The sequence below is a fragment of the Equus quagga genome, chromosome 14, assembly GCF_021613505.1.
Source record: "Equus quagga isolate Etosha38 chromosome 14, UCLA_HA_Equagga_1.0, whole genome shotgun sequence".
NCBI lineage: Eukaryota > Metazoa > Chordata > Mammalia > Perissodactyla > Equidae > Equus > Equus quagga.
Window position 1 is genome coordinate 12,024,356 of NC_060280.1, and position 14,352 is coordinate 12,038,707.

A 14,352-nucleotide genomic window follows, 5' to 3' on the forward strand; every position below is an offset into this window, starting at 1 on the left:
TTCTTACTTCTTGTTTTTCTTTTATTTGTTCTTTTGTGAGGAAGATTGGCCCTGAGCTAACATCTGTGCCAGTCTTCCTTTTTTAGGTGCGACGCCCCACAGCATGGCCTGAGGAGCAGTGCTAGGTCTGCACCTGGGATTGAAACCTATGAACCTGGGCCGCCGAAGTAGGGTGCGCATACTTAACCACTATGCCACTGGGCTCACCCCCAAAATTTGTATCCACTGCAGCTGCATTCAGCTACACTAATAGAAAACCCTACTATCATAACTTACCCCAATAGCTTTTGTGTATCTTGTGCAATAAGAAATCCGGAGGTGGGTAGTCCAGACCTGATTTGGTTGCTCAGGGACCCTGATTCCTTTCACCTCCCCACGTGATCTGCCATATAGACCTTTGTGTTCATATTTATTATCTTGTGGTTAAGGGGACTATAATGTCTCTGAATCGTTCATCTACATTCGGGGAGAGGGGGGAAGGAGAAAGATGTAAAGGGGCTTTATCCTCTCAAGTCTTCACCTTTTTATTTTGAAAGGACAGCGCTCCCTGGCCAGAACCACATCATGTGGCCATCCTTAACTGCAGGTGTTTGGGGTCAAGTTTTTTCCCTTTACAGCCTCTGTAGGAGAGGGAGGCAAGACAGAAGGGAGATATGAATGGCTTTTGGATAGCCGATCCATGGTGTTTGCCACAGTGTGCAAAATATTTGAGCCATTTTGTGATTGTTAATTTTGTTGATTCTGTGCCAGATTGTTAGTAACAACTCAGAAGCAGTTAGTAGTTTAGCTTTGTTACAGTTCAGTTTTTTTTCTTTGTGTATGTGTGAAGATAGAAGTGCTAACATTTTGATGAAAGCACATTAGCAAAAATCTCTCTTTTTCAGCATGATTCCAGTGGTTGGGTTTTAGAAAATGATTTGCTTTAGTGAGTTCAGAGTTTTTAAATTAAGATTGAGGGAGTTACTTTTGATCGTTTACAAACTGCTATCCATGATTTTCTCTCTCATACTTTTATCATTCTTTGTAGTGCTTCCTAATGAAATATATTCAGAGAATCAACCAAGTACACTTATGGAAGCATCCAGTTTGCATTATTTCAGTTACTGAAAGTGGAATCGTAACCAAACTCAGTGGGTTCATCTCTTGGTGAGTGCGGAGCCAAAAAGCACAACCAAGCAGAAATAGGTGAAGAAAGCTTTATTACCTGCACAAGCAAATGGAGAACACTGGGGATAACTCCCAAAGCAGTGTCTCCCCGAGCTCAGTGCTCATGGAGACTCTGCAAAAGAGGGCGGAAGATCCAGGTTGATTTGCATAATAGCTGTAACAGCTGTGTTCACTGTGTTCTTTTAAGGCGCATGCATAGCATGTATACATGTTACTACATACACTATATGATCTAAAAATGGCTTTTTGGACCCTCCCGGGGAGGAGAATTTAAGATGCTAAATAGTTTAGGTAACTTCAGGACATCTGGTGCTGGAATATTTTGTGGAGGTCTTTCTGCAAACCATGTCATTTCTCTATATGTGATTTCTACAGAACACATAGTTTCTTTTTGTCTGAAAAACACTTGACAGATTATGTTAGTTGTTAACCAGATCCTCAATAATCCTTTCTTTGCTTGGTTACAGAATTTTTAATAGATTTTAAGAAAATATCAGTTATGAATGACAAAGCCAGCCTTTAAACTCTTCTTCTAGAGTAGCCCATTCCCAGTTGATTGCAGAATATTCTTAGCTTTAAAGCATTGTTCTTGCCTCACACTTTGTATTCTTTCCTTGAGTAACTTTTGCTGATAAACACAGGAGATAGTGTTATCGGGAAGAGATTTCCAATGTGGAGGTGGTTTCATTGTTGACAATGTCCCTGCTGAAAAGAATTGAACTATAAAATTAAGATCTTATCGTTGAAACTCTAGTTGATAGGTTTGCTTTATGTGTATTTGCATGTCTTCAATGCTAACCTTATCCACAGGCTGAACATGGCTGTGTTTAACATGAGATTTCAAGGTGAAACCACTCCTACCTGCTGGCCAGTGCTACAAACTCCGTTCTTGTTCTCTCTCTCTTTTTTTTTTTTTTGAGGAAGATTAGCCCGAGCTAACTGCTGCCAATCCTCCTCTTTTTGCTGAGGAAGACTGGCCCTGAGTTAACATCCGTGCCCATCTTCCTCTACTTTATATGTAGGATGCCTACCACAGCATGGTGTGCCAAGCAGTGCCATGTCCGCACCCAGGATCCGACCTGGTGAACCCCAGGCCGCTGAAGTGGAACGTGCGCACTTAACCGCTGCACCACCGGGCTGGAGCCTCTTGTTATCTCTTGAAGTTTAACAGTTAAGATGCAAATAACCCCATGAGAGTAAAACTCTGATTTATTAGTTATGTTTGCCTCAGTACATATGAATTTCACCTTTTGTTTTCCTGAGAGCATGTTTTAAAAGGGGGAGCACAAGGATCTTGGTATCTGAGGGAAAGAGTGCAGCTCAAAGCTGGTGAGTTACAAAGGGAGAAAACGGATATGTTGTGAGAAGGCTGGTGATGTCCAGGTTACTGTCTGCTTCCCATTTCTGGCTTGGACCTGCCCTGTTTACTTGTTACTAATTGCTATTGTAACAGCATGAGGTGGTGTATATGTTCATAGTACTTATTTTGATATGTTTCAAAACTTCCTAAATCTATAAATTATAATAAACAGTTTTTTTAAAAGAGCAGAGGGCCGGCCCCATGGCCAAGTGGTTAAGTTCACACACTCCACTTCGGTGTCCCAGGCTTTGCCAGTTTGGATCCTGGGCACAGACCAACACACTGCTCATCAAGCCATGCTGTGGCAGCATCCCACACAGAAGAACTGGGATGACCTACAACTCGGATATACAACTATGTACTGGGGCTTTGGAAAGAAAAATTTTTAAAAAAGAGACAGATTGGCAACAGGTGTTAGCTCAGGGCCAATCTTCCTCACTAAAAAAAGCATACTTTAAAAAGAAAAAAAGAGCAATGTTAAAACTTTTTTAATCTACACAATCTGATGAATTCACCAAAAAAAATTTAGTGCTTACATTAATTACAGTGATGTTTTGAAACGGTGCCTTCTCCGGAAGCATAAATGTGAAATTTGGAGTTATACCTACAAATGAAACTGAAACTCATTCTTTTGCCTGTCCTTTATTGCAGGGGAGGGGAGAAATAACAAGAGGAACTTGAGTTAGCATTTGTTAAATATGTCATTCTATTTCTAATTAAATTTGAGTTTGATTTTGAAGTATCTAAGCCACTTAAGACCAGAACACAGAAGACATGTTCTCCGTCTGCCTACTGCGTTTTTTTTTTTTTTAAGGTATTTTATCACCTGCTGTTAATGGGATATAGCTAAATTGTTTTCTTGGTTGATCCAACTTTGTAGATAAGAAGGCTTTCTACTCTTTCTTCAACATTTCCCATTGCCTTGGCTTTGGATTAGGTACCCTGGATTACTGGCATGTAAGTGGAAAAAGAAGTTTAAAAGCCGCCTTTCAACATATATATTTTTTTTGATGAGGCATGTCGACAAAAATAATCCATAACCAATTTATAAATGAAAATATGGGTGAGTTTATTCTGAGCTTAAATCTTAGGATTATAGCCCGGGAGAGTCTTTCCACAAAGCAACAGAGCACTCCAAAGAAGTGGGGGTACACAGGGTGGTTATATACCCTCAAAGAGGGTGTTTCACATGTGATTGGAATGTCCCTCCCACAATAGTCACAAGATTGCCCTGTCGGCACAGCACTTGATGGACACAGCAGGTAGTGGGTCTGCTCTCTCAGAGGGCGGAGCAGGAGGCAAGTCTATTGTCTCAAGCTGGGTGGTCACAGGTGAGCGCAGCAATCAATTCCTAGCCTAAGGAAAGATACTTAATCCTTAAGGAGACGCCAACGTTGGGAGGGGGAGAGAAGTTGCACCTTTATCTCAAGGGCCTTTGCTCTTGCCATAGGGAGTGTCTAAAGCAGATATACAATGCGTGCTCAACGGCCTCGGTCAGGCCCTTTTCGAAAGACAAGGTCAGGCCGAATTAGGTTTACACCAAATGGCTTCCTCATATTCTCCAATATATCCTATAACTTGCCATTTTTATTTGTCAGGCACATGCAGAAACCAACCATATTAATTAAGACATTAAAAAGCAACCTCTGTTTGGGATTCAAAAAATCTTAAATGCATGAAATGTTGAATGCCACTTTCTGTTCTGCAGGAACGGGCTGTAGTGATGCAGTGTCTGAGAGCTAACTGTGAACTTGAGTAAACTGAAGAAAAGGAATAGTACACTTATAGATTATCTTGCCTGTCTTAACTAGCATTTTTAAAAGCTGATCTGTAGCCTATGTTTTAAGAAATCAGGCAATATTCGTTTAGGACTGAACTGTGTATTCTACTTGAGCTTATATTCTCTTTTACCCCTTCGCAATTCCATCTGCTCTCTGCTCCTGGCAGAAGTTTTAAGAAAGAAAACAGGTAAACATCACTCTCAAGTTAGTCCATACCAGTACTTTTCTTTCTACTGTGTGGTGAGATCTAATCCAAGAACCATCATTAAAAGTCATGTTTCTAGTGAAATGATATTGATGCGGGGTCAGTGAGCCGAGGAGTCGAAAGAAAGATTTCTTAGACTCTTAAGATCTGGCAGTAGTGCTCTTTTATTTAGAGAGTAGAATAGCATGGGGACAAGACCCATGGGCAGTCAGAGTTTCTGCTGTTGCTGCTGCTGCTGCCCCCGCTGGCATGGGGACAGGACCCATGGGCAGGCAGAGCAGCTGCTGCTGCCCCCGCTGGCATGGGGACAGGACCCATGGGCAGGCAGAACTGGTGCGTGGGGACAGGACCCACGGGCAGTCAGAGCTCCTGCTGCTGCCCAGAGTTGAGGGTTAGGGCTAATTTTATAAGGCATGGGTATGTGAATCATCTCTTTACAAGACAAAGGAAAGAACATGAAAAAAAGTTAAAATGGTATCAGTGCAGGTGGGGTCTGGTCGTTGGGTGATCCCATGACTTTTAGACAAGAATCAAATCAGATTAAGTAAAGGTCAGAAGCCACCACCCTAAATCAGTTACATGAGATTGCCAGACAGCAACCAACTTAAATTCTTGCCTTCCCCATTAAGAGTTTCTAGGGATAAGGTCATCTCTCCTCTTCTTCCTGGTACAGAGAGGGAGGCACCTTTTACAGATAGAGATTTACCTTACAAATGTAAATGTGTCCCAAAAAGGACAAGTTCCATTCCCCAGAGCCTCCTTCCCTGTCCCAGTTTATCGAAAGCAATCAGCCCAAAACAATCCTGATGCCAAAGAGACATATGCTGGGGTGGCCAATTTCAGGTCCCTACAAGGTCATCCCCCCTTCCTTCACAAACGCAAATGTCTCGAAAGGGCAAGCAAAATTCCAGTCCTCGGAGCCTGCTTCTCATCTGCAGTTTTAAAAGTAACCAGACTAAAAATCCTCATCATAAACCATTTTAAAATTAAGCAGCCTAAAAATCCTCATCAATATGATGTCTTAGATTTGCTTCAGAATAGCCTGGGATGAGGGGGAGGAAGGGGTTAAGGGAATAGGTGACAAGATTGGCCAAGAATTGGAATTGCTGAAGTTGGAAGATGATTACATGGGAATCTGTTCTACTGTTCCTTCTATTTTTGTATATGTTTGAGGTTTCCTCCTAATGTTTTTTAAAAGCAAGTAAATCACACACAATTTTAAGCCTTAATTTAATTATGAATGATACTTATTCCTTTTATGTCTAAGTAAAAAACTATTGTATTAGCATTTAACTATTGAATTCAACACAATTGAAACCAACATAAATACTTGATAGAAAAGATTATCACCAGTATGTAACCAATTATGTAAAAATTATCATCTTGTTGTTTTAGCTGACTTGACAAGGAGACTTGTCATGAGGAATGTTAGTGACCAGTAACCAGATAGGAACTGATGTCGTATATGTTTTAGCACCATACTGGGGTACTTCTACTAACAAAAGTTCTTATTGGTGATCTTTAATGGTGTATATTGTGGGTAAAGGAAACTAAGAGAAAGAAGCAGAATCACAGAATTTTAGAGATGGACAGATTATTAGAGACCACAGTTAGTTAGGTTAGTCAGACGAGCCTGGGCCAATGCAGTCCTGAGGGCCAGGCCAGGCCTAAAGCAGCAACCAAAGGACACCAGGTAAGACTGGAAGCGGGAGGCCACCTGGTGGATGCTTCCAGCCTTCCACTCTCACCTCATGGTGTTTGTTTATCAGCATGACTGCTCTGCATCTCTGTATGGAATGCAGAGTCTGCATTGCCAAAATATCATGATGTACTTCAGGTTAATATGCATAAAGTCAGATTTGCTTGAATCCAATTTTGTACAAGTGAGGGAACATCTGTAATGTGAAAGCTAACGAGCCTCCATTGGTTTCTAGTTAGTTTTCAAAGCCAGAGAGTTTGGAACATTAGACGACTACTTATACCATGACTTTTGTCCCCGTGTGAGTGCCCTTTTTTAACAGCTGTGTTTTCCCTTGAAGTCCATGCCTGCAAGACTTACATAACTTAGCAGCATTGTGGTCTAGGCCATTCTCACTTTACCCCAATTCTCTGTGTCTCAGAGCCCTGGTGAGGGGTGAAATTCTGGAAACGGGCCGTGCCACACTGAGACCAGACCTAGGAGGGAGATCTGTGTCTCAGGCAGTTGTGGGTCACTGACCAGCCTGTGGATTGGCGACTTTGGGCTAAGTGTCCACCCCTAATATAATCAACTGAAATTGAAACGAAAATGAATGTGATACAGAATTTGTCTAAGGACACAGAACAGTGTAGTAGACACCAGAATTACATACCTAGTAAAAATGGCCACCATTTATTGAGAGGTTACTGTGTGCCAGGCACTCTGTGGAGATCTTTGTATACATTATCTTCTTTAATTCTGCAGTAATCTCACAAGGTAATTACCATTTAACAGATGGAGAAATGAAGATTCAAGGTGGTTAAGTAACTTGGCCAAAGTTACGTAGACAGTAAGTAGCTGACCCAGGTCTGAATCCAGGCTTGCCTGACCCTAAAGCACGTTGTTTTAACCCCTATACTATACTTGGACCCTGTAGGTAGAGATGGACCAGATCTTGAAGGGTCCTATATATCTTGTGGAATAGACACCTGAGATATCTGCTTATCCATGCCGCCTTCTCTGAGAATTGTCCCCTAGCCACCCACATTCTTCCTCTGGTTACAGTGTATGGTTGAAGAAGGGATCCATTCCTGACCCAGGCTGGGCAGATCACATTGGGTCAGGGGCATTGGACTCTAAAGATCAAGTAACTTTCAAGGCTGAGGACACTGGGGGCAGCCAGCCGTGTTTGTTGTCTACTACGTACGAGGCGTTTTTCTAAACACTAGAAAGATAGCAGTGAAAAAAACCCAGAGTCTGCATACTGACAATACTGCAGAGGACAAAGACAAAATCTTGCCAAATGGAGCTTACATTCTAAAGAGTCGTGTGTAAGAGGTACCAAGGAAGAAGCTGGTCTGCAGAGAGGGACAGACAAGAAGTCATGTGGCCTGTAGCAGATTGGATCATTGTTCTCAGTTCTTCACCTCTGTGCACCCGTTCTCGTGCCATGGTTTCTCAGTGGATGGAGTATACTTCCCTGGCCCTTGACTTTGAGCTTGGCCAATAGAATGTTAATGGAGCTGATGGAAGCAGAGTACTTTGATGCACCATCCTTTTTTAAGGCTGAAGAATATTCTATTGTGTGTGTGTGTGTGTGTGTGTGTATATATATATATATACACACACATCACATTTTCTTTATCTATCTGTCAGTGGACATTTAGGTTTCTTCTGTGTCTTGGCTTTGTGGATAATGCTGCAGTGAACATGGGCGTGCAGATATCTCTGAAATCCTGATTTCAGTCCCTTCAGATATGGACCCAGAAGTGAGATTGCTGCATCATATGGGAGTTTTATTTTTAATTTTTTTGAGGAACCTCCATACTATTTTCCATAGTGGCTGCACCAGTTTACATTCCCACAAACAGTATACAAGACTCCTTTACGCCACATCCTTGCCCACACTTGTTATCTTTGTTTTGTTTTGTTTTTTTAATAATAGCCATCCTAACTGGTGTGAGGTGGTATCTCATTTTGGTTTTGATTTGCGTTTCCCTGATGATCAGTGATGTTGAGCACATTTTCATATACCTGTTGACCATTTGTATGTCTTTGGAGAAGTGTCTATTTAGTTCCTTTGCCAATTTTTCAATCCAGTTATTTGGGTTTTTTGCTGTTGACTTGCAGGAGCTCCTTATATATTTGGATATTAGCTCTTTATCTGATACATGATTTGGAATTATTTTCTTCCATCCATAGTTGCCTTTTCATTTTGTTGGTTGTTTCCTTCGCTCTGTGAAAGCTTTTTAGTTTGATATAGTCCCACCTACCTAGTTTTGCTTTTGTTCCCTGGACTCTTGGTGTCATGTCCAAGAAATGATTGTCAAGACCAGTGTCAAGAAGCTTTTCCCCCATGTTTTCTTCCTGGAGTTTTGTGGTTTTAGGTATACATTTATGTTTTTATCCATTTTGAGTTAATTTTTATTTATGGTGTGAGATGAGGGTCCAATTTCGTTTTTTGTGCATGGATAGCCAGTTTTCCCCAGCACCATTTATTGAAGAGACTGTCCTTTCTTCATAGTATGTTCTTGGCACCTTTGTTGAAGATCAGTTAACTATATATATGTATGGGTTTATTTCTGGCTCTCTCTTTGATTCCATTGGTCTGTATGTCTGCTTTACAACAATCCCATTTATAATAGCATCAAAAAGAATAAAATACTTAACAATAAGCTTAAGCAAGGAGGTGAAAGATTTGTACACTGAAAACTAGAATGCTGACAAAAGAAATTAAGGCAGACACAAATAAATGGAAAGACATTCCTTGATCATGAATTGGAAAAATTAATATTGTTAAGATACCCATACTACCCCAAATAATCTACAGATTCAGTGCAATCCCTATCAAAATCCCAATGACATTTTTCACAGAAATAGAAGTAAACAATACTAAAATATAGATACAACCACAAAAGACTGAATAGGCAAAGCAATTTTGAGCTAAAAGAGCAAAGCTGGAGGCACCACACTTCATGATTTCAAAATATGTTACAAAGCTTTTTAGATTTTCTTGAATGGTATCTGGAAAATCACAAAAATTTGAAAATCCCACAACCACGTTTATTTTCCACAAAAGATAAATCAAGTGAATATATCCCATACTCGACACTTCATTACAAATATGATTTGTCCTGGAGCATCAAGACCTCTTTGACTGCAGTCTTACTGTGTCTTGCTGCCTCTAAATGCCTTTCCTTGTGAAATGGTTTTTAATTAGTTTTCAACACCAGCTTCCTGTGTTCCACTGCTAAGGCTACAGCATATATTTATAAAAACTTTTCTGCTCACTAGGACACCTCATTAGTTATATACTGAGCTTGTATCAATATTGGACTTGTTGACCTGCAGGCTGTTTAGAAGTTGAAGCCTTACCAGACCATCTGCCGAACCCTGCCCCTGGAAATGCTTTTCCCCATTACTGTAATGAAATCACTAAAATCATTTCCTGTTCCCAGTCCTTGTTCAGATCTTCTATCTATTGTCAATAAGAGGATATTAAAATACTCAGGAAAGTCCACAGATCCTTTTCATCCTGGTCGATGTAGCACATGGCTCTGTGTTTTAGTGTTGGAAATAATAAATAATGACGTCAAGCCTATTGTAATAAAAGAAGGCTGCTTATTAAACTCTTTCTCCAGCTGTTTTTCCTTTGACATCATGGAATCTGTTTATAATGAGTTTTATGGGTTTTCCCCCTTACCGTCCAAGGTTTATATGATTACATGAGCAATTGAAACGTTTTAGGAACAGTTCCTTCATAGGACTGACACTTCTCTGCTCATTCAGGCCTCTTGTGCACGCAGATTTCAACAATGGGATGGTGGGAAGGAAGGACGAAGAGGCTTTCTGTATTCTCCTGGAGGAGTTTGACTTCCTGAAGTATGGGCTTTGTTCCAGGAGGGAGTGTACATGGAAATCATGGCAAATGGGTGGGGAATGTATATTTATCATAGTTCATGATTCAAGAGAATGCACGTTCAGTGCTTTGTTATAAGTCAATCAACATAGGATCATGTAATCGACCCCACACCATCTGAGGAATTTGGCATCTCTAGAAATTCAGTTCCTTTGGGACTGTATTTGGGAAGGCTGGTGGCATTTATAAATCCATAAAATTCATGCTGTCTTCGAAGTACGGCTGGTTGGACTTTTCCTACCTGTACCCAGGAACAAGCATTCACTTGGCCAAGCGGCAAGTACTTCTCCCGGAGGAAGCTTTAAGTCCTTGACCTCTCTCATCACGGAAAAGTCTCTGCTCTGTCACCATTGGGACAAAAAAAAAAATCTGCTAATGTTGTGCACCCTGGAACGAAGTCCCTAAGTTGAATTCTCTAATTTCTTTTTATGTTTGTTTTAGGTTTGGACAAACCATATAACTGTCGTGTTTGTCCTAGATTATTTCTAGAAGTTATTTCAATTTGTATGATTATAATGACCAGTATTTAAAGCAATTCGGAGACGTCTTGCTCCAAATGCACCCCTTTGCTTGTTGCCTACATCGAGTAGTATCTGAATGGTCTTTAAGGATCCAAATTGCACATTTTCAGATGAGCCTTGAGTAATCTGAAAATCTTAGTAGATTCTTCTCTTTCCTTCTATTTGGACATGTTTTAATGTGGGTTGGCTGTTTCTTTAGAGCAATTGTAGGAAAACACAGTTTTTCAGAACAAATCATGAAACACTCAAGGATTATTTTATCTTTTTGGATGTTGCCTCAGGTTGTACCCTGAGCACTTATGACCCTGAAGGACACCGGGAGGACCTTGCTGCAGATGCCCTTTGGAGGAACGTGCCAACTGCTCCGTAACCATGAGTTGGCTCTCCTTTGATGGAGAGATTAATATTTCCATAATTATATCATCCTGGTTGCTCTGTGCCCAGAGGTTACTCAGACTTGAAAGAAATGGAAATTAATTGAAAAAGAAAAAAAAAAATTCATCCTCTCCTGTCTCCCCTCCAAGCCTCTCATCTGGAGAAGTGATGAGAAAGACATTCAAGGGTTTGTTGCCAGTAGGAGCCGACATGTTTATTTTCTTTCACAATTCTGAATATAAAGAACTAGAATTGGACAGTGGGAAGGAGGTAGGCACAAGAAGGGTATAGCTCTGCCTTAATAATTCCAAACAGAACAGAAACACTGGGCGGTGGACCCAGGATATACATGGAGGGTTGTCCTGTGAAGCTGTGAGCATCTGATCCTGGAAATAAGTGCAGAGGGAGCAAAAAAGGGATTTATAGCTGATGTGCTTGTCATCAGATGAATTAAACTGGTCTCCTACTACAGAGGAGCTGCCATCAGCTTATTTGCCACATCCTGGAGTTTTGGAAATACTTTGGTTAAAATCTTTTCTTTCTTTTCTGGCTCTGAAATTTGAGCTCAGTTATTTTAAGCTCCTACCATCTGTCTTGACCAGTTCTCTCACCCTAGATGCTAGTGCTGATTTCTGTAGTGCTGCGTTGAGCATTGGAGGGTTTCAGTGGGCAGAGGATTTCATCCTCCCTGGAAGAATTGGGACGTTAAGAGAGTGCAGGTTTCTTGTCATATCTTCAATCAGAGATAAATTTCCAGTATGCGATCAGTAAGCGCTTTGTTGAAGTTTATTGAACCAGTCAGAGAGAAGCTGTGAATTGTAGATGGGCGCTTCTCATGCATTCATTCATGCCACAAAGTGTGTTGTGATTTGTTCAATTTGCTGTGTGTTAAGCACTTTGCTCAGTTAGTGGGACTAAGAATGTGACTATTCAAGATAGGAGGAAAACAGGCAGCTAGTTAATACTAGCTGTGCATTTCATCAGTTCTGAAAGTCAAGATCCATGTCACTTCCCTTGAAGTGATGAACTTTCAGTCCTGCACGTTCCATGCTAGTTGGAGATTTGGGGCTCTCTTGAGGCTTACGTGACCATGAGAGAGAGAGAGCTTTTTGTAGGTGGATATCTCCCTACAGTTTATATGTGGGCCCAGCAGCAAGCGCCCTTCCACCACTGCTGCCCTCAGTAAAAATTAAGGACAGCAGATAAATGCTTGCCCTGCTCCTCTTGTGGGACCTCTCAAGGAGATCGCTTCTCAGGCTGCTCCATTCCAGCCTCGTGCTTAGCCATATCCCACCTGCAGAGGGAGGCTCTGAGTTTTACCTTCTCAAACTGCCTGAATTTCCCATGCAATATCAATGCTGAATTGAGAGCTGCTGGACGTGCCAACAGGCCTGCCATAGCTGGTCAAGATGATGCCTCCGCAGAGACCGAGTGGAGGGAAGGCCCTGGCCCAGGAGGCTGGAGGAATGATGTGTGTATAGGAGACTCCAAGGTTTGTTGCCAGTGGGAGCGGAGATGAGGCCTAGTCACTCAGGGAGTGCTGCGGAGCCTGACCCCAGCCCAAAGAGACGAAACCCTGAATTCATGTGAGCCATAGGACGCAGCCTCAAACGACGGTGAAGTGACCAGCACTCTGGAAGCCAAGAGTTCAGAGATGGAAAGAACATAATCCTCATCACATCCGCCATGAAGTCTCATAGCTACACCCGTCTGTACACCTCAATACCATCTTAGGAGGAAGCTATCTAAGACACTAAACCTTTTAAACCATTTTTTTTTTTTAATTAAAGACTGGGAAATTCTTGAAGGGTCTATTTAAATTGTTGGACCAGAGTAAATTTAAAATGAATTGGGTCTTTGGTTTATTGCTGCTTCTGTTACTAACAGATGGGGCCTCCAGACAAATACCAAATTTGTTATGGGCAAACTGAAGCTTACCTTCTCTCTCCACATCTGAGTAGTAGTGTGAGTTGAATCTTGAGACCCTGTAACATGGGAAAAGAGTTGGATGAGGTGGAGTTGCCAGTTTTAGCAGATAAGAGAATCCTTACAGACTTCTTTCAGAATTTCTACAGTCAGGTGTACTCTATACTCTTCCACATAGATTCTTTTCCAAGAAAACAAAGAGGAGGACAATAGATGCGAACGAGATTTCATCACATTTCAGGAGGTTTGCTGACTGACTTCTTTTGTATCGAGAATCCATAGGGACCACTTAATATGTGTGCCATGAAGCATCTTTCCCTGGGGGTAAGCCCAGAGGGTTTCTTTAAAAGCTGACACATCTAGAGGGAAAGATAAACTGTAAATCTAGTTTACAACCTGTCTCCAGTGTGAAACAGAAGAGACTGCCTAACTAGTGTTCACTTCCGTAGTCAACGAGCATTCACTGATGACCAGCTACATGTCAGGCACAGTGCTAAGTGCTCGGGAGACAGTGCTTGGAATATGGCAGTTGTTCTGTAAATGTTAGTTAAATAAATGAATGAAAACTGGGCTCCCTGTCCAGAGACAGATTTACCTGAAGCTAATAAAGCTTAAGCTTAAAGCAGTGATTCCCAGACTTTAACGCACATAGGAACCATCTGAGAATCTTTAAAAAATACTGACGCCTGGCTCCCACCCTAGACATTCTGATTTAATTGGTATGGGGTGCAAACTGGGCATCAGGATTTTTAAAGCTCCCCAAGTGGCTCTAACGCTCAGCAAAGTTGGGGGACCACTGCATTAAGGGCCTCTCGTTTGCTCAGGTCTCTTCCAAAGGTCCTGGGGGCGGGGTGCCCAGCAATTTCAAATTTGAAGTTTTGTATTCTTTTTCTTGAACAGGGCCCCCAAATTGAATGAGCTTCCGGTCGCGCAAAACCTGGATCTGACCTTCTCTGTCCTTGAGGCAGTCTTAGTCCAATCAGCAGGTTACTTAGCCGGCAGGAGCTTTTCAGAAGTGTAATTTGGCTGAAAGATGTGGATTAACAGTCCTTTTATGCTGCTACCACCACGTGAAAGCTAAACCGTGGCAAGCAACAGATGCCGCTTTTTGTGCGCTCGTCCCTCTTTTTCTTTGGCCCCTGACCTTGGTGGTGATTTTTGCAGTGCTTTCAGAAGAACTCCACTTTGGAGAGGACGAATTGGTTGCTACAAGTGGCGGGGCTCTGTGGTTTTAATGGGTTTTGCAATATACTGATTGGATTTCACGGTCAGCACGAAGTTTATAGCACTAACGGTGCAAGGCCTTTGCTAGAGACACACTGGTCCTTTTCTGTGTCCTGGAGTTCTGTACCTCACCATCCCTCGACCTTTCCTGGAGGAGTTGCCTGGTGATGCTTATGAGGCTGATTTAAGGCTCTAC